The following is a 20,940-nucleotide window of genomic DNA, read 5'->3' as shown; positions in this document are numbered from 1 at the left end:
ATTTAGGAGTCCTAAATTTAGGACTACTAAATTGAGAAAAATCCTAATTTTAAGACTTTCGGTATTCACAGAAGGCATTAAGGAGTCCTAAAGTTAGGAGTCCTAACTATACTACTACTAAACTGAGAAAAATCCTAATTTTAAGACTTTCGGTATTCACAGAAGGCATTTAGGAGTCCTAAAGTTAGGACTCCTAACTTCTGTGAATACCGAAATGAGTAAGTGCCTTCTGTGAATACCAAAATGAGTAAGTGCCTTCTGTGAATACCAAAATGGTAGTAAGTTTAGGATTTTGTCTTAAGTTAGTTCTGTGAATCGGGCCCTATGTGTAGATTTAAGGACAATCAATAAAACATTTTGGCAAATTGGATTCCACTGCTGAAAACTGAAGAAATGCTAGCTAGCTGGGGCATGCTAGAGTTTTCTCCATCCTGAGATTTGAGAGCTGCATATCACCAGGTGGAAGTCAGCAAGGATTCTCTTTTGTTTTTCAGAAATTGAGGTTTCAAATGTTTGGTTTCATGAAAAATGTGTTAGCTTATCAAGACGACATTCTTACATTTTTTGATAATGAGCATGACCATTTGCAGGATCTGTGTAAAGTGTTAGGAATTTTATAGATTCATGGCATCACAGTAAAAACAGAAAATGCAAATCTATGGTGAAAGAATTAGAAAGTTTGGGCAATGAGGAGTAGTCCTTCCCCAGTTATCAAAAATCAAGTATGATCTTTCCTTGGCTTTTGTGAATATTGCCCGAGGTTTGAGTACAACTTTGCTTTTCAGATTGACAGATTGAACCTCTGAGGAAAATTAAGGTGGAGAAAATGTTTTGGGGTCCAGTGTTGAGGAGTCTACTTTCAAATCCTTGAAAACATAAATTAAGTCAAACTGTGGAAGGTAAGGACAATACGGTTCCTTTTGCCTCCAAGAGTTTGTACAAGTACAAAAGTTGTTGTCATGGTGTTAGAAAGGATTTGGAGTTATAATAACACTTCCCAATCCACAAAAGGTGTGTCTCCTTTAATACTGTTGAGGGTGAGACATTCATCAAGTTAACTGACCCCTAGTTGGGTGTTGAATAAACTGAAGTAAAAGAAAAGTTACTTGATTTCTAAGAAATATGTCAAAGAGTAAATAATATTCATGTTAGACCTAAGCTGAGATATGATAACCTAAAATGTGTGAGAGAGGATTATTTTCAGGTGGGTTATTTGGTAAGAATCAAAAAGACTAACTTGCAAGAATGAAAATTCTTAAATTTACTCAACTACTCATGTTATTCGAGTTTCTAAACATGCCATCACAGTGGAAAGTGGTAAACGGTGGAGTACAAGATCGACAGCCAAGCTCGGAGACATTGGGGATGATTTAAATGTTCCTGTGTCAGATTTCAGTGAATGGTGGCTGGATGGTGACAGTCAAATTAACAAGTCTACAATAGCAAATGGTCTTGATGATGGAAGTCGGGAGATGTTCCAGTGTTGGCTGTTGTAAATGGTTCTTTAGGGTCAAATACATGCCTAGAGATTACTATTTTTGTAAACGACAGAGCTAGGACACAAATCACAAATATTTGGAAGACTATGAGTTATCTAAATATTTTTCAGATATTTGGGAGACAGTTATCTTTATTTTTGTTTTTCCTTAAGCTTTAACCAAGTTGTGTTTGGGGTTTATGTGTACCCTGGAGTATACTTGTAGATTTCTGATCATACAAGTGCTTCATGAGCACCTGGCTGGTCTCCAGTATCCTGCTTGCCTTGTACATGTACTCTGCCATTCAAGATCTCAGGGGAGCACGTAGTCCAGCACATTGTCCTTTGCATCCTTGAGAAGCTTCCCCAAGGACTCCTTCAGCAGGCACAAAGGCCCCCTCACCGGGTGCCCAAATAACAGTTCAAAGGGACTAAAACCAACCCCTTTTTTGTAAGACCTCCCTGTAGGCAAACAGTAGGCATGGGAGGAAAACATCCCATCTCCTCCTGAGTGTGTCAGACAACGCATTGATCATGCCTTTCAGGGTCTTGTTAAACCTCTACACCAGACCATTTGTCTTGGGGTGATATAAGGTGGTCAACTTTTAGTTACCACCACATTCATCCCACATTGCTTTCAGATAGTTGGACAGAAAGTTTATGCCCCTATCTACAACAACTTCTTTTGGGAAACCCACTCTGTTGAACACAGCAAGTAATACCCTAGCCACTGCAGGAGCATAAATTGTTCTGATGGGGACTGCCTAAGATTACATTGTGGCATGATCCACTACCACCGATATATACTTGTTCCCTGCTGCAGTTGGTGGGTCTAATGGACCAACAATGTCCATTCCCACTCCTTCAAAGGGAGTCCCAATCACTGTCAGTGGTATTAAGGGTGCCTTTGTCTTGCCCCGTGTTTTGCCACTGCTCTGACAGGTGACACAGGAGCTGAAAAACTCCTTTACCTGCTCAGACATATGGGCCCAGTAGAAATGGTTCAGCAGCCTGTCCCAAATGTCCTGCCAAGAGGATATCATGACCCAAGGTCAGGATGAACTCTCTGTACTTTTGAGGCACTACCAACCTTCTGATGGCCCCTTCCTTGAGGTTTCTGGCCTCCGTATAAAGCAGTCCATCCTCCCTGAAGATTCTGTGAAATCCACTGTCATCCCCCTCCTCTTGCTTGGAGGCAATCCACCTTAAACTCTCAAGGGTGGGACAGTCTCTCTGTCCCTGACAAAACTTCTCACTGGAGGGCCCACCGGCTCCTGTCAGCTCTGCCAAGTTTGACAGATCTGGGAGAGATGGCACATCTGACAGTCCCGTCCAGCGGAAGAGAACACATAAGTGACCAGGAGGCAGAGACTACAATAACTAGGGACTTTTTCTTCCCTTTATTTTGCTCGGGTGGAAGCGGGGCGATTCTCCTACTGTGGTAGCTAAAAAGAAATCTGTAGATTTTACACTATGTGTAGATTTAAGGACAATCAATAAAACATTTTGGCAAGTTGGATTCCACTGCTGAAAACTGAAGAAATGCTAGCTCAGCTGGGGCATGCTAGAGTTTTCGCCATCCTGAGATTTGAGAGCTGCATATCACCAGGTGGAAGTCAGCAAGGATTCTCTTTTGTTACCAGCTTTTAATACACATATTGGGGCATTTAAATTCCTCTGAATGCCGTTTGACTTCGCCTCGGCTGCTTTTGTTTTTCAGAAATTGAGGTTTCAAATGTTTGGTTTCATGAAAAATGTGTTAGCTTATCAAGACGACATTCTTGCATTTTTTGATAATAAGCATGACCATTTGCAGGATCTGTGTAAAGTGTTAGGAATTTTACAGATTCATGGCATCAAAGTAAAAACAGAAAATGCAAATGTATGGTAAAAGAAGTTTGGGCAATGAGACTACAATAACCAGGGACTTTTCCTTCCCTTTATTTTGCTCGGGTGGTATTGAGGTGATTCAAGGGTTGCAATGTAAAAGAACTGGCACAAAGAGACATTCGGAATTGAACAGACAATTATAGTTATAAAGATTCAGGACGCCCTCGCATAATTAATCTGCATAGGGCCTTCAAGCAGAGATGCTCTAATGAGGAGTTAAGGGGTATTGCAACATTTGACAGCAAAAACTATCCCAGTCGACGCTGGCAGCTGGTTCACCACCCCTCAATAATTGTTACCATTGCACAGTTAGGACGACAGGCACTCTGCATGTTGGGGAGGTGGGAGGTTTTCAACTCACCTAGCAGAGCTGCAGGGACGGGGGAGTTGGGGAAACTGTTTAATTGTGTTGTACCTTATTTTACCATTGCTCAAGACAGATATAGTCGTACCTCGAAGCATGTTAACATGGGGTCAATTGGGGAGGGGGGAAGATCCGCAGCCACCAACTGTTATGCCTATGATAATGGGTGAATCAGCTAGTATTCGCGCCTGGACCTGGAATGTGAATGGGCTGGGGAATAAAATTAAACGGATACTTGTCCTTTAGCACATTAAATGGCATTCCCCAGATGTAGTAATGAGACGTATCTTAGGTGGAGCCGATAGAGGACCCTATACCATTTTGGGTACAGACTGGTAGCTCACTCGGGGTACTCGACGGATGCCTGGGGGGTAGGAATTTTGATTTGTAACACGTTACCCCTCGCCATAGACGGCATCTGGACCGATGATGCTGGCTTTTGCGTGGCAGTGGCGGACAGATGGGACGAGCACAGTGAGATTGCACTGTGCTCATTCTATATACCTCCGAGGCTACACACAATCACTCATTCAAAGATCAGCGCGCTCTTGGTAGGGCTTCCCACGAGCACCCTTTTGGTGGGAGGGGATGCCAACGCAGTTGTAGATCCTGAGCAAGACCGCTCCAATGTACAGGCGGGTCAGAAAGGAGAGCAGGCCATTTCGGGCTTCCTAACGGACATGGGTTTGGTGGAGCTCTGGAGGACACACAACCCTCAGGAACAACAATATACATATTACTCAGTGCGACATGGCTGCATCTCAAGAATAGATTGTTTATGCAAAATGATAAGGTGGGAGATTTTTCAACACCAATATACATGGCCTGGGGCATTTCGGACCATTTCCCGGTGGGCATTACCATCCAGGGCCCGTCCACTAGCAGAGCAGCATATTTGCAGATTGACTCCTGGATGCTAAGGGACCCCATACTAAGAGATAAACTCCGTGAAGGAAATTACCTTTACTTTAAAGAAAATATAGGATCAGTAGAATCACACCGGACCATCTGGGAGGCCTACAAAACAGTGCTAAGGGGTCAAGCCCAGGCTCCAATAGGGGGAAAGAGAAAAGAGGAGGCATTCAAAATAAGGTTGTTAGAACATGAGATTCTGAACATGGAAAGGGAGGTGACGGCCGGTGGGAGCGCCGACCGGCAACATGAACAAGCTTTGCGCCAGCTGGAGCTGCGTGCCTTGTCTGACGGTGATGTGCGAACTACGCAGCACCAGCTGTATGACGTGGGCGACAAAGCCTCTAGGCTATTGGCCTGGCTTGAGAAAAGGGACAGGGAGGGATTGTGGGTGGTCTGCATTAGGGACAAAGTCGCGACACTCCCAACGTCCAGGGAAGGAATAGCAGAAGCCTTCGCTTCTAACTATGAAAGCGTACTTGCTGGTGAGCACAAGGCCCGAGAGTGATTGTGACTAGTTGCTGAAAGACGTTTCACTGCCAACACTGTCCGCAGAGGCAAGGGAGGCCTTAGATGCCGACCTAACAGAGGAGGAATTGTCCGGTGCCCTGAGATCCTTAAAGTCAGGGAAGGCAGTAGATCCAAATGGTCTTCTAGTTAAGCTATACAAAAGCCTCACCTCCAAAATAATACCAACACTACAAAACATGCTGATGGAGGCCCGGGAGGAGGGATATTTGCCCACTGACCAGCGCACAGCCACAAGAGTGGTCATACACAAGACCGGCAAGCCTTCAGACCAGTGCAGTTCCAACCGGCCAATTTCATTGCTCAACGTGGAGGCAAAGGTGTGGGCAAAGACCTTGGCCAACAGACTGGGGCAGTCATCACTACTGTGATCCACGTTGATCAATCTGGCTTCATGCTCAGGAGAAGCACTTGTCATAACTTGCAGAGACTCTATGGTGTTCTCCACTTGACGCTGATGGCACTGGACGCCTCGATGGCCTTCGATAGTATGGAATGGCCTTATTTATTCACGGTGCTTACCAGGCTGGGCTTTTGCCCCAATTTCTGTTGTAGGGTAAGACTGCTTTACCAAGGCCCAATGGCCTGAGTAGGAGTCAACGGAGCACTATCTAGACTTTTCCAGCTGCGAAGGGGCACCAGGTAGGGCTGTCCCTATCGCCATTGCTATTTGCCTTGGTGTTAGAGCCATTGGCGCAAAGGATTAGGACAGACCCGATGATCTGGGGCATAGAGGCGCCGGGGGGCTGGGAGGACCGGGTTTCGTTGTACGCAGACGACATCATCCTATATCTATCAAGGCCATTTTATTCCAAAGCAGGGGTTCTGCATATTTTTTAGTTGTTTGGGAGCAGTTCTGGATACTCTATAAATTGTTGGACCACGTCAGTGGTCTTCCTGTGGTTAGGCCTCCCCTCCAAAGCTGCCGGCGAGGTGAGTAGCCCCAGTCGTGGCGGAAGGTTTTAAATACTTTGGCATCCACATCACCCGCGACCACCAGTTATTCCTCAGGGGAAACCTCACCCCCCAAACTTGATAGGTTCCACACAGATACACTGCGTTGGCGCACATTGCTACTGTTCCTCATGGGCAGAGCTGCCCAATACAAAATGATGGCCCCACCACACCTTCTGTATGTCCTGCAGAACACCCCATACCCTGTTCCAACGGCAGTCTTTAAGCACGTGGCTCAAAAGCTCCGGGCGTTGTTATGGCAGGGAGGTACACCCAGGATAGCACTACACAAGCTGCAAAAAGGTGTTTATGAAGGCGGCCTGGCCGTCCCAGAAATTAGGCTGTACTGCCTGGCATCACAGCTACTAGTTATAAACGACTGGGTTAATGCGGACAGAGGAGAATCGGCCTACAGAGTAGGTAGAGATACGATGCCGGGAGGGTGCTATGAGTCATTCCTATAAGCCCGCAAGACATGCCCAGAATGGCTTACACATACTGCAACTGTGGTTGCATGTTGGATTGAAGCAAATAGGTTTCTGGGATGGCAGGGTAAATTGACCGGCACGACACCCCTATGGACCGTGGACCAACTGAAAGAGGTGGCCACACTAGGGGGTTTCAAGGGCTGGAAGACTATATGTATTGAACGCTTGGGAGACGTGTGGAGGAGCAGCGCTCCTCTTCCTTTCGAAGACCTACAACAAGAATATAGCTTGACTCCGGCTCAGAAATTTCATTATCTGAGACTCACACACGCCCTACAGAGACACATACAGCGGGGTACGGTTATTCCCGACCACTCTGCTTTGGAAGACAGGCTGCTGGTAGACCCCATCCCTGAGAAAGCGGCCTCAACAATATATCGTAAACTCATAAATAATGTACCAGACCGCCTAGCAGCCATCCGCGCTGCCTGGATTGACGACCTAGGTAATATAGAAGAGTGATTAGATAGAGGCGCTGCAAAGCCCCAGGGAAAGCGCAATCCGCACTAGATTTAGGCTGGTACAGCTTAAGATACTGCACCACTCCTATTACCCATGCACACTCCTACACAAATTGGGAAGGGCACAAATAGTGCTTTGTAACAGGGGCTGCCAGCGGGAGGGCTCCTTTTTTCATATCTTATGGGAATGTCCCGAGATCACTCAGTTCTTGCAGAGAGTCACGATAATAAATATCAAGGGTATCGGGAACAGCGGTCCCAATGGACGCCAGGTGGCTCCTTCTAATGATCAGGGGAGAGACAGGCCCACCCAGACATGTCAACCTCTGGCTGGCGCTGGCAGCAGGTATTGCAAAACGAAACATCGCCGGGTGCCGGGGTGCGCCCCAGCCGGTGACCGAGTGGGGGAGAGACCTAGACTGGTGCCAACGAGTGGAAGAGACTGTGTACAAAAGTAGGGTGTGTGTCAAGAAATGGGAAAAGATATGGTCATCAAGGCGCAGATACAGGAGGGCATAGTGGAATTGGGGACCTGCATCATAGCTCCATTCACTCTGTAATGTATGATAAGATCTCTATGCTTACTCGTTTCCCTCTCCTGATGATGACTTATCGCAATGCTGTTCTTTTCATTCCTTAGACGAAGGAGTCCGCCTCACTTCCCCATGGAATACTTTTGTCACTAATGAACCTAGTGATGTGCATGCATAGCTGCTTATGAATGTTCTGTCTTTGGAGCTTGTTTAATCAAAAGAGTTTTTTTTAAATAAGATCTGGCAAGGATGGAATCCCTTACTCAAAGATCAGATCCTTCCCATCAGGTTCAGATTCCTCCTGCACCTCCGGGGTTCCCTGGAGTAGCTTACCAGAACTTGTGCCCTTGTCCTTGGAAGCTTGGCCCTTTGGCCCAGGGTCCAAGCATCCAGCTTTTCCCTTCCAGATAGTCTGTGACCTGGTCACAGCACAAACCCACTCTGGGAGCTCCAATATTCTCAAATGGAGTCCTCTGTCCACCTCGCACCACTCATATGCTTTGAGATCATTGCTCACTAAACACTGGACTGGGAGTACAGGAGACACAGCTACCTTCATAAGGTCTGTCACACCTCCCTGTTCCAAATCCACCTCAGCCATGGTATGGAGTTCAGTACTACTGTCTGCATAGGTTACCTGGTGAAACTCACCAGGTGGGATTCTCTCTTGAGGCACCAGGGTGCCTAGAACCATAGTCACAGTAGCCCCTGTGTCTCTCAGAGTTCAACCGCAGTCCCATTGACTTTAGGCCTCTGCTGTACGAAGCTGGCTCTGTGTATACTATACCAAGGTAAGGTATAGAGTGCACAGAGTCCAGTGGATCCCCAAAGGAAGGAGGAGGTAAAAGTAGATAATACCTTACTCTCTATTTGTGGTAGTGTGGGTAAGCAGTAAGGCTTTATTAGAGGGTAGTGTTAAGCATTTATTGTACACACTCAGGCAAGAAATGATTCCACGCACTAAAAGACTGAACTCGGACCAATTATTTTTGGTATAAATATATATTTTTGTTGTATTTTATTTCTAGAACCAAGCAAGGCCAGGTGCAGGTAAGTGAAATAATGCTTTGCAGGAATAATACAGTTGAATGCAGTTGTATGTAATTGGTTTGGATACAGGTAGGTCAATTATTCAGAAACTGTTGAATTTACTTTTCAGTTACTTTGCAATTACTATATGATTACTTTTTAGATTACTTTTTCTACTCAGTGTGATATGCCTAGATATCACACTGGGACATTTCCTAAATAAAAGGTAAGTGAATCAGATTTATAAGCACACAGTTTCTGAAGTTTTCATACAATTTTCCAACTCCACACTTAGAACATTTTTCCCAGAAAAGCAGTCAATGCAATCCCATGGGAGCAAATGAAGTTACCAGTTTACAGGTAAGTACTTGGTTTTGGGAGTTGGTGTTCTGGGGTTAGAACAAGGGTTCCCCCAGGGTCAAGGAATCACTTCAAGAGCACCCTCAGCGGCACTAGGGCGGCCGAGTGCAGAGTGCTGATTTGGCGTCTGGTACCCTGTTGTTTACAATGGGAGTTGGAGGGCTCAGGGACGTAGGTGCACCTCAGATCCTCTTCTCCAGGGTGCATAACGGATGCAGGGTGCCTTTTGAGGTAAGGTGAAATCCTACCGAGTCACTCACAGTTAGCTGGGTCTCCGTGCAGAGGCTACAGGCGACGTCTGCAGTAGACGTCGGGGAGTCCTGGACGGGTCAACCCACAGTGAACTCGGAAGCACTGGGGGACCTCGCTTAGACCGGTGGGCGTCGGGGCAGTGGTGGTTCCAGGCATCAGGTTTCTTTGTCCTCTGCAGGGTCGGAGTCTTTCTTGGGTGTTTCTTTTGAACACAGCCGCTGTCTTTGTTGAAGGCAGTCAGACATCCCAGGGGTTCTGGACGTCGCTGGCTTCAGGACAAAGCGATTTTTGGTGCAGGATCTCTGGAAACTGCAGAGGGACCGGTAGGGCTAGGGCAAGCCAGTTCTTCTCTGCAGTCTCCTCTGCAGGGCATCTTCTTTCGCCCTTCTTCTTTGCAGGAATCTCTCATATTTGGTTCAGGGGTGCCCCCTAAATAATGGGCTACTTTGTGTGCTCACCCCACGTGGGGTAGTGGGCACAATCCCTAATCCTGATTGGAGAGTGCCTGCCATCTGCAAGATGGCGGGAACTGAAGAATGGGCTTTACCTCACCTCCCCCACCTGAGGGGTAGGGTTGGCAGAGGTGGGCACACCTTTTGAGCTGCTCTAATTTTTCCCACCTGTCTTCCTGCAGAAAAGAGGGTGAGACAGGAATAGGGCCTGCTCTTGATAGCAGGAGAGGCTGGGGTCGTGTTACAAAGGCAGCAAGGCCTTTGAAGCTCCCATGCCACAGATGGCTCTTCCTGACCTGAGAGAGGTGTGAACACTTCTTCCCAGGAAAGGCTTTGTTTCTGGGCCCAAGGAATGAAGGCTCCCAGCCCAGAGGTCCAGAAACAGGTCTTGTGGTGGCAGGCTGGTGTTTACCAGTCAGGGAACCCACCAGAGGCTGGTAGTTTTTCAAGTGCCCTCCGAGTGCGTTGTATAATAAACCCCACACTGGCATCAGTGTGGATTTATTATGCTGAGATGTTTGCTAGCAAAGTTCCCAGAATTCAGTAAAGCCATTATGGTGCTGTGGAGTTCTCAATGACATACTCCCAGGCCATATAAGCTTTTATGACTTTACTGCACTTACAATGTCTAATAATGGACTTAGACACTATAGGGGTATATTGCTCCTGCAACTGTACCGTCACCAGTGGTATACTGCACCCAGCTAGAGGGGTGCATCCCAAAATGCATTGGGCTATTGGATCCTGTAATGACTGTAATTGTGATGTTTGTGATTACAGCAATGTAGCATTATATGAAGGAATATGATAGCATGTTGCCACTCAGAATTATTTAACTGATGAAATGTCAATTGTAGATGTGGTCTTTGTATTAGATCATTGAAAATATTTGCTTTCAAACATTCACGTATTGGTTGAAAAAGCTGTTATAAAAGCAGTTTTCGTTTAAGTTATTTTTGAGTGTGTTTCATATCAGTGATAAAGTCATTCAGCAGTGCTTGCGGGGTCCAAGGAATCTTTGACTTTGGCCGCATTGTTAGGTTAGGCAGTGTAGATCCAGATAACATACACACCTGCAGATGTATGCACTGTTTTAAATTGTAAACCCAGAGCAAACTAGGTGTGCACGATTCATAAGAATAGTTACACAAGTAGGTCTGCCATGGCGAATCTGCCATTGCAAGTTGCGTGTTTTGGTGGAGCGAAAAATGAAGTGTGTGTGTGTGTTAAGATAGAGGACCTCTAAGGGTGGCACAATATGTGCTTCAGCCCTTAGAGGCCTTCCCCGGTCACACTGCCCTTGGTACCTTTTATAAGGGACTTACATGTGGCCAGAGAGGTGCCAATTGTAAGTACCAATGTACAGTTTTGGGAAAGAACACAGTCTCTCTGGGAACCTGATTGACAGGGACCCAGGGCACATCAAGTCAAAGTGCATCAGAAATCTGGCAAAAAGAGTGTGGGGTGGGTTACTGCAACAGATACCCAGCTTCCTACATCTGCCTGTACTTATCCATGTTTGGAGGTAAGGTGGCCAGGGCTGCAATATTCACCCCACACAGGGACACTAAGGTTGCCTCTGCCACTTCCCTACAACTCTCTGGGGCACTCTCCAGCCCCACACTTACACAAGCAATCACTGGGAATGGCCCACTAGTGGGGGGCTTTTTTGTGCAGACAGCATCTCCTTTTTTTATTTTATTGTATGGACTTGTACAGTGCTTGAATCACCCCCTTAGGGGTATCTCAGCGCTTACGCACCCATAGTGAGAAAGCCGTCACATAGGAGCAAGGAGCTAGAACAGAACAGTTTTGGGTGCTTTCCTAAACTACAGATGGTCTGGGAACTGCCTCAATGAAATGGGGAGCAAATTCCAATAGAGGTGCTAAATATGAAAATGCTTTTTCCCCTGTTCTTGACTTCTTAAACTTCGGTAACTTGAGGAGGGATTTCGACCCAGAGCGGAGATCTTTCTTGTGCACTGGCTGATTAGTCAAAGCACTTGCAAACCTTTGAGGGAATTAAGAACCTACCATTCTTTCCTTGGTACTCCCTCCCTTTGAATTTAGGTTTGCTTGGGCCCCCCTTCCCTGGCCAGGTTTTTGTGGGTCTTTAGAGGATTCCTTCTGTTTTTGGCCTTCTTTCCCATGGGCTTTCACCTGGGAGGGGACCTGTCCTCCTTTCTTCTGATCGCCCCCCTGGTGCTGATTGGAAACCCGGGTTCTCACCCACTCGTCAGATGCTTCCCCCAGCTCTTTGGGGTCTGTCAGCTTAGAGTCCACTAAGTACTACTATAACTACTCTTCAGCACAATGTGTCAAAATGTGTTATTTCAAAAACAAATGATAAATATCCCCAATATGTGTCTACTGTATTACCAACAATCCAGCCTTCTAGTCCTTCACTGAAACGTCCACAAAGTCCACCCAGGACTGTGTGCTCACTTTCTGGGTGTCTCTGAACTTCACCCTGTACTGCTCTGGAGTCAGACAAAACGTCTTGACTAAGCAATGCCTCATGTGAGACTAGGACTTAGCCTCCTTCGCCTGCAGAGTCAGGAGCCTATTCCTCACAGCTACTGGAATAAGTTCCCACAACAGTGAACCTCAATGCTTGCAATAAACCCCCAGATTTCAAGGGCCCTTTCAAAAACAGTCAGCCATTTATCAATGTCATCCCCCTCTGTGTACCTCTGTACTATACCCTTGGAAGCTTGTGGTCAAACCCACCACCCCTGGACATCTTAATATCTTCAATTTCACTGCCACCGTTTCTTCTCTCCTCCTCTCTCTGTCACTTCTTATTAGCTAATTCCAGTTTCTCCCTCGCTAAGGCTATGGAAGCTGGCTGGGCCTCCATCTGCCTCTCTGCAAGAGACAGTGGTGGTTCCTGTGCATGGGGCCCTGCCCCCGGCACCATCTGGAATTATGTATCTAGTGTTGGAAGCAATAGAGGATGAGTCATCATCATGCTGCTGGATGATGCTGGTCATCCTTCCCCTCCCCTTCAATCTGTGCAGCTGCCCTAGTCCAGGTATTCAGGGACTTAAGCAATCCTGCCTTCCTAATCTTATTGGATGCAGGCAGCTCCCTAAGCCTACACTGGGTCCTAAGCTCAGCCCTCTTGTGTTTAGACAGTTTAGCTAGGTTAAGCTCTACGGTATCCCTAGTTTTCGGTCACAACATTTATCAATCAGACTTAGAACAACTTTAGAAAAATCTAATCAATGGATCAAAGATCAGTTTAGTCAAAAATTCAAAATCTTTGTTCCAGGCAATTTAGAGGATTTTTAAGATATTAATTTACTTTACAGGCCGGCCGAAACGGAGCCCTGCTCGGATACACTAAGTGGGAGGCCCCGTTCAAAATTTAGAAACTTTTCTGGAGCCTTGTCTTCTAAGGGCCCCTGCTGCTATTCACTAGTCTGGATTCAGTGAGGGTTTGCTGACTTGACTTTCAGGGAGCTCCCGGTCAAACTCGTACCTTCGGAGCTTTTCAGTAGGGCGACCCTGGAATCCGGGTTGGGTCTCAGTTGAAAGTGGCCGGCTTGGGTCTTGCGGTTGAGTCGGTCACCTTTATGAAGCTTTTTTCCAAAGTTGCTTCAAACGGCTGAGGGTCCAAGGGGTCCAACACACAATGAAAGGGCCTGGAAGCTCCAAGATCGTCCTTGAAAAGTTGGGGCCACAATTCCCATAATGCACTGGACAAAAACGTAAAAGTCCATTAGAGACACTCCCGGCAAGGAATGCTTGGTGGTGATGCAGGAGAGTCCTGTTAACCTGTAGCATGCAGGGAGTCCACTCTTTAATCCTTTATAAACAAGGTATATCCACAGGGCTGTAGTTCCAGATAGTGCAGCTTATACAAAATTACAGTTGGCAAAGCAAAACACTATCTCTGTTAATAGAGCCTAAAAAGGATTATTGTAGTGCATAACTTATATCCTTACGGTCACATGAATCACAAACCCCAAACCACTTGCCTACTATGGTAATCTGTGAAATTCCATGTAACAAAATATCTGCCCACAGACTTCGGCACTGTGGAATAACAATGCATCCTTAAAAGTCTGATGTCTTCAACACATGCTTTTCACAGCAAGTAGGTTTGGCCCACTGGCTTTGCTATAACATTTCATAATAATCAGGACAAACATCTGAAACATGGCATTGCTTTTCCCAATGATTAGCCTTTACCATTGGGTTTACACCTCAAAAGCACTTTTTTGTGGAAGCACACAACTTCTCCCCAATTAAAACATGTGTTCATGACTCCAAACTTGGGTGGAGCCAAAGCCACTCTCTTCGTGATTTTCACATAACTGTCTGGCGATGGCAGCGCTGTAAAGCCAGTTCATAAAAACCAAAATAGTAAACAGCTTAAAGGAGAACTCTCACCTTGCTGCAAGGTTAAGTGCAGTCAGCGGTGTAGTCATCAAGTGTCCAACTGCATAACAAAGCAGCTCCTGAGCAGGTCCCGGCATTGGACAGAACTTGAGAAAGTAGCAACAGAGGTAGACGTCAGAAGTTGATTAGGTACTGCCTAGGTTCGACCTTTCCTTACTGACATGATGAGCAGATCAAACAGTCTTATTCCTTGTTCCTGATTGTGTTGAAAGCCACTAGCCAACATTTCCTAAGATCAGAAATATAAAAAATATAGCTGTTGTAAGGGAGAGGTATCATGAGTGAGGAGAGAATCCATATTTTACCAATATTATATCAAGTTTACACAGTGGTATAATGCAATGCAACAACAATGGTAATACTGGAGTCAGTTCTAAGATAATGGGCATTCACAAACATTTTAGACCATTCCAGAATTACTTTTTAAGTTTCGTAACTTAAACAAACCCTATGCATGCAAGGAGTTTATTTACATGTTCTAGAGACCCAACTTATTTGTTAACTTTCTAAACTCCTCTGACGACTTCTAACAAAAGTGAAACACTTCTATCTTAGAGAGGCTTAAATGATATTAAAGTATATGCTGCAAATGTTTCCGCACACAGAATAAAAAGGCTTATTAGGAAAGGGAAAAAACATTTTATAGACTCATGTAAACTAAGGAAAGGAGCCCCATATCGCAAATTGCTAGGATGCAGGGTCCTTTGAACCAACAAAAACAAGCATTTGCAATGCAATAGGTCTCGCATTCATGCAAGTTTGAGCTATTGGCATTGTAAACGACAATGCCTTTTATTTATGTTTTGGGTTTTAAAACATAAATAAAAGGCATTGTCATTTACAATACTTATAGCTTAAACTCTCACAAATGCGAGACCTATTGCATTGCAATAAAGGGCCTTCTTGACCGCTTTTTAGATTGTGAATATCAGAGGAAGAGACCGGCCAGTGACTTCTTCAATTTTGTTAAGGACCTGTTGGAGAAACAGGGCAGTAAAGTAGAAACTGATAAATCTTGGGGAAGAGGAGCAGGAATGGTGAGAAGGAGTACTCCAGTATCAGGCTCCCTCTATACCTTAGCATAGGTTTTTCCCAGACACACCCCAAGTGTATTCCCAAGTTTGCTTTAAAGCACTTCCCCCAAGACATCACTCCAACCCCACAGTTTCAAGGGTACCACTGTCACCAACGTCAGGTTATTGCCCTGGAAGGTTAAGTCCAGTTAAAAACATTAACTTGCAATTGACTTAAGAAAGCTAAGGCTGAGGAAGAGGAGAAGGCCAGGTAGTTTGAGAGGAAGAGGTTGAGTTTAGCTTTCCTAGATCAAGAGTCAATGAGGCAGGAAAGAAAGAAGCAATGGGCCTGTGAAGAAAGATAAAAGGGAGTGAGAGAAGAGGTAAAGCAAAAAGCAGGAAAAAGATAAACAGAATTGAAAAGAGAGAGGATAGCTTTGGAGAAAGAAAAGCTCAGGATTGTGGCAGAGACAGCTAATATCTGACAAAAGAGATTCCACTTCCAGCTCTACAGGAGTACCTGCCAAGGGTCTGAAAGTGCGTGTGCACATGTATGTGGAAGGTCAGGAACGTTTGGACTAGTTTGTGAGTTTTGAAATCGCTTGTAGAGCACAGTTTTTAAATGATGTGATATGGCAGACTTTGGGAAAATACTTGTGGCTGGTCAAATTAACTATGAGCAAATGAATGAAGTTCAGATCAAACAACTGGGGCTGAAGTCGGCTCAGTACCTTTAAAGGTATAAAGATAGCAAGAGGGCAGAAGGTGTTCCAATTTGAAACATGGATTCATGGTGTGTATTGTGACTGGAATGAAACCTGAAGCGAAACACCAAGCACATCCTCATTATGGGCAGAGGGCTACTCTCCCTGTCCTTGGTATAGTGAATATGGTGGTGAAGGCAGCATACCGTGTTTTGTAAGGCTCAGTACTGTAAGCAGATGTGTTCACCTTTGTAACTGGGAATGATTGAGGCCTACCCCCGCCCCCTTTTCAATCATTCAATTTGCAATAATTGGAAATTCAGTGTTCACTGACGCGTCAGCAATCTTTTGGCAAGTTAACATCTTCAAGTACATCTTGTTCAATGCTGATGACCAGAATTTATCAAGTTGCACAGGTATAGGTGTTGAATATTTGATGTAGGCAAGGACAATTGTTCCACTTGTAGACATTTGTTTGATTCTCTCACATTCTTTGACAGATAGTTCAGGAGAACTGTCAAAGATAATGTGCAGTTCATGCAAGGTGCAGACTGTCTTTGATATCTTTAGAACAGTCTGAACGACCTCCCCGAAGTTTTGCATGGATGAAATCTTAACCACTCGCAATTGTGACATACAGTCCACAACAGTAGTTTTCAATGAGGACACCTTTTCGAATTGAAATTCTTCAGGTGAAAGGTTTTTTCAAGCTCTGATACGAGTGTGTGCTTCACTGGTTTGGTTCCAGCTTCTCCATCAAATAATGCGTTTGTTGGAAGAAGATTATGCGACAGAATGTTGTTGATAAATTCACCACTTTATTTTGCTACATCCATCTTTCTAAATGCTTGTGAAAGTTGTTTTGTAGTGGGTGTTTGAACAAAACTCTTACTATGGCAATTAAAGCGTGGAAGTTTAGCTTTAATAATTATGTCAAACAGCTTTTTCTCTTTCAATACAAATCTCTCCTGCTCCAGTTCTGCAAATAGTTCGATCCATGTTCCATGACATTTAGTAGACATGTCTTTATATCGTTATCAACACATTGTTAATGTCACAAAGTTGTGTAGTCCCGCAGGCACAGTCATTTCAAAGGGGTTTCCTTACTGCTTCATCTCCTTGTGATTGCTTTGTTCGCCCTCAATTGGCAGGGTATGCCCAGACGTGGGTCCCTTGCTCACTTTGCCACTGGATTCAAGCTAGCCTGGCTGAAGAGGGCTGCTAGCCCGAAACCGGTCTCAGGATGATTTTTTCCGGGAAAGGGAAGACATGGAATGGCAGTTCGGGCTGGACTGTTCCCATGAGGCACAGGGTCAAGACTGATTTGCATATAGCTGTGTCTGAACTGGGGTGGCAAAGTGAGCTAAAGAATGATGATGGATTCAACCCAGATCTGTGACTCGGCGTGAAAATTTGAAAAGTTTCAGCACTCCGTCCATCATCTCATTTTGTTTGTAAAGAAGGCTGTCAACATGTTTATTAAAATGTTCCCCTCTCTTTCCCACAAGTTTGTGGTGAGGAACCGTTGCATTATGGTCCATTAATTTTTAATTTGTCATCTCTCTGAAAACATTGCAAATAGAAAGGACTTCATGGTCAACTAGCTGCCACTGAGCAACATATTCACTTTTACGTGTCTGACCAACAATACCCTTGGAGATTTTCTGTGATCTCTGGGTAGTCTATTCCAGTTTCACATCTAGAGCCACAGCACTGAAACTTTCCTCTCTGTCTTTCACTACAAAATGTCTTTGGTTTATTTTTTTGTAGAGGTATTGTTTTTCAACATTTAGCTTCTTCAGTCTTTTCCAAATACCAAGACCCATATCTCAGGTAGTTTATGCAATCAAATTCGCGAAACACAGTAATCAGTGACTCCACAGTCTTCACGTGCAGCTCCCAATCACCTTCCTGACCAGCATATACCAAGTATTTCACTAAAGCCATCTTCAATAAAACATTTCCCCAGTACTTGCAAAGTTCTGATTTTTCTTCACATTCTTTGACAAACTCTACAAACTTGTTTTCAGGTTTTCTGATTTTGAACTGAGTGTATTGAACGTTCTCTGGCTTTGCATTATGTCTTTTGAATGACATGCGCACTGTGCCTTGTTCACTTCTGAGATAAGATATACAAAACCTAATTTGTGATTCTTGTTTCAGAAAGCATTCCAACGCAATTCTTCTATAGCCTCCGATATGGGGAACCTACCTTGCAACAAAAGAACATAATGAGTTCCGTTCCAAGTTGTGCTAGGTGTGGTGTGATCCCAGCAGATTTCAGACACGTTGCATAGGACTTTGTGCAGTTACAGATGTTTTGTGGCGAGGTACAGCAGGAAGTGCGCAGAGTGAAAAAGATGACAGTGGAATTTACCACCCGATATTGCCTGCTGGGGCTGCTACTTCTTCCCAAGAGGAGAAAAATGCGAAACAGATTCACCCAATTGGGTTTAGTGCTAGCAAGACGACGCATAGCCATTCACTGGGCCAGCCCCACCTCACCGACTGTCTATATGGAGGGCTGACTTTATTGAATGGGCGGCTGCGGAGAAGTGCCAGCTCCGGAGGTGTCCGCACTGACATTCACGCAAAATATGCTTGATTCATTCTCTATTAATCACAAATAGTGCAAAATGGAAATCTGCACCTGCATACAAAGAACAAATTACTTACCTTCGATAATGCTCTTTGTTGCGATACTCTATCGAACTACAGCTTCCTCACCTTGTGAATAACCCCGGGCACCAGACTGGGTCAGTAAAACAATTTCAGCAATGACCTCACACGTCGGGTCTGTCCCACCCCAGATGTGATGTCAGGACTCCTACATAGCAGGCACCTCCGCGTGCTGACATCAGTTTCTTTCCAATATCGGTCCACACTTTCGGACATGGAGTCTTCAATAATCTGATTGTGCCAGTGAGCAGATCTCTAGATTGGAATCTTATTAGTATAGACCAGATGAGTCCATTCCAGAGAAAAGGAAAGTAGGAGAGTCAATGAGAATCTGCGGTTAGAGTATCTACCAGAAAGTAACTTGGTATTCTGTTGGAAACTTCTAACACTAGATTCTTCACCTTGTAAATATATACCAAAACAGTACCCTTACAGGTGGTTGGTCTGGTGAAACGCTCAGACCAGGAGATCCTGCAGGACAGGATGGGCAAAATGCCCCTCAAGCTGGACCTGGTTATTCAGACAGAGGGGCTTTGTGAACATGTGAAGTGACGCTCACATAGCAGCCGGGCAGATGTCCAAGACTGACCCACCAAGTACCAGAGCATTAGTAACAGTGTTTGCTCTAGTGGAATGAGAAAGAAGACCTTCAAGAGGCTGTTTCATGGCCAGTGCATAACTGTGTAATTGATGGGGGCCTTGGTAGATTGCCACACCGCGCAGGCACTAAACCCCGCATGACAAATGCCCTGAGGATGATGATGATGATGCCTAATCAGGCACTAGCTGACAATTGGCGTTCGCTTCATCTGTTGCTTAAGGCATACCCTTACTCACAACACATTCAGGTGATTGGATAGGGTGTTGGTGGCCGGTGTGCCCCTCGCTGAGCAGGTGACAGTATCTCATTTAGCTAGGTTCTTATCTGATCACTTCCTGTTTGTTGCATGCTGAAGTGGGTGGGGGCTGAGGCACAGAAACGGGTGTGGAGATTCCCGGTGGAGGTCCTGTCGGAAGTGGCGGGTAAGGTGGTAATGTCACAGGTGTTAACTGACTACATGGAGCCTAACCGGGGCACACCCGTTTGTAGGGCCACCAGGTGGGAGGTTCTGAAAGCAGTGTTGTGGGACAGTGTCTGGGATTGATGGGCGGGTGAAAGAACTTCGTACGGCGGAGACTTGTCTGGACATTATGCAGGCGCGTAAGCTGTCTGATCCGAAATCATGCAGAGAAGAGACTGAGGTGTGCCGATGTATAGTGGAGAAGCAGGACAGATTGGACAAATATACATTGAAGCAGTATCGTCAGAGATTGCATCAGCAGGATAAGTGAGGCAGGCTACTGGTCTGGATTTTGCGTGGGGGCATTAACCCCAATATCCCATATGAACCCCCCAGAGGGAGTGACGGAGACCTCGAGGGCGGACATCATGACAGCTTTTCGGTGCCACTTAACAGGGGAATCCGCATATTACAAGTGACCAGATTCTGGCTTTCCTTGGCTGCTTAGAGCTCCTGTGGGTAGATGCGGCAGTGGCCAAGGAGTTGGACTCGAACCTTGCTTCGTATTAGTTGCGCACGGGGCTGCGGATACTCCCTAAGTTTAAGGCTCCTTGTGAGGAGAGGGGTCACAGGTTCCCAGTGGAGTTCTACTCTGAGTTCTCGCCTGCCCTCATGCAGGGTCTTCTCGAGGTTTTCATGGAAGCTAGGGAGAAGGGGTGCTGCCGCCGCCAACCATGAAGGAAGGATACATCTGTATGTTGTCCAAACCTGGTGGGGATAGAGTGGATACGGCGGCATACACACCACTTTCCATGATAAACAGACGTAAAAGTTTTATGTAAATTCTTGGCCAAGAACCCAGTGATGAGGGACCTGGTGCATGAGGACCAGTGTGGGTTTATCCCGAGTCGTAGTACAGGGATGAATCTGAGGCAACTAAAATAAGTGCTTCATGAAGTAGAGGGCAAGGGCAAAGAAATTGTAATTGCATTTATATAGCGTTTACTACCCCTGAAAAGGCGACAAAGTGCTTTCAGCAAGTAGCACGCTACTCTTGAACCCCAATAGTGTAGGAAAATATGAGTTAATTTGAGCAGTGGACATGCAAGTCTGTTAGTTGGATTGAATAGACTAATCTAGGGATAGAAGAGGGAAGAGTCTAGAAAGTCTTATGAGAGTACTGAGTGGTCAGATGACGTGTGGGATGAGTAAAAGGAGAGATGGAGAAGGGAAGAGTCTCTAGAAAGGGATTAGGGAGATCATACTAGTAAAATGAGGTTTGGGATGAGTCAAAGAAGGGATACATGAGGGAAGAATTTAGAAAGGGTTGTTTCATAGAAGTAAAATAAGATTTGTGGTGTGCCAAGGAGGGATATAGGAGCAAAGTGTCTGGAAAGGGTTATTTTGGAGATCATAGTAGAATGAGGTTTGGGATG

General features: G+C 45.4%; 1 protein-coding gene across 9 annotated transcripts in view; it reads right to left on the bottom strand.

The window, feature by feature from the left end:
• CLOCK (clock circadian regulator) overlaps positions 1–20,940 on the bottom strand; it is a 2,260,868-nt gene that overhangs the window by 2,013,610 nt on the left and 226,318 nt on the right. For all 9 annotated transcript variants that reach the window (XM_085642074.1, XM_085642079.1, XM_085642082.1 and 6 more), the window contains exon 2: positions 14,099–14,336. The gene's annotated coding sequence lies outside the window, so the exon portion shown is untranslated. The remainder of the gene's footprint in view (positions 1–14,098; positions 14,337–20,940) is intronic.

Source organism: Triturus cristatus, chromosome 2_2 (assembly GCF_964204655.1).
Source record: "Triturus cristatus chromosome 2_2, aTriCri1.1, whole genome shotgun sequence".
NCBI lineage: Eukaryota > Metazoa > Chordata > Amphibia > Caudata > Salamandridae > Triturus > Triturus cristatus.
This window is presented reverse-complemented; position numbering and strand designations above follow the sequence as displayed.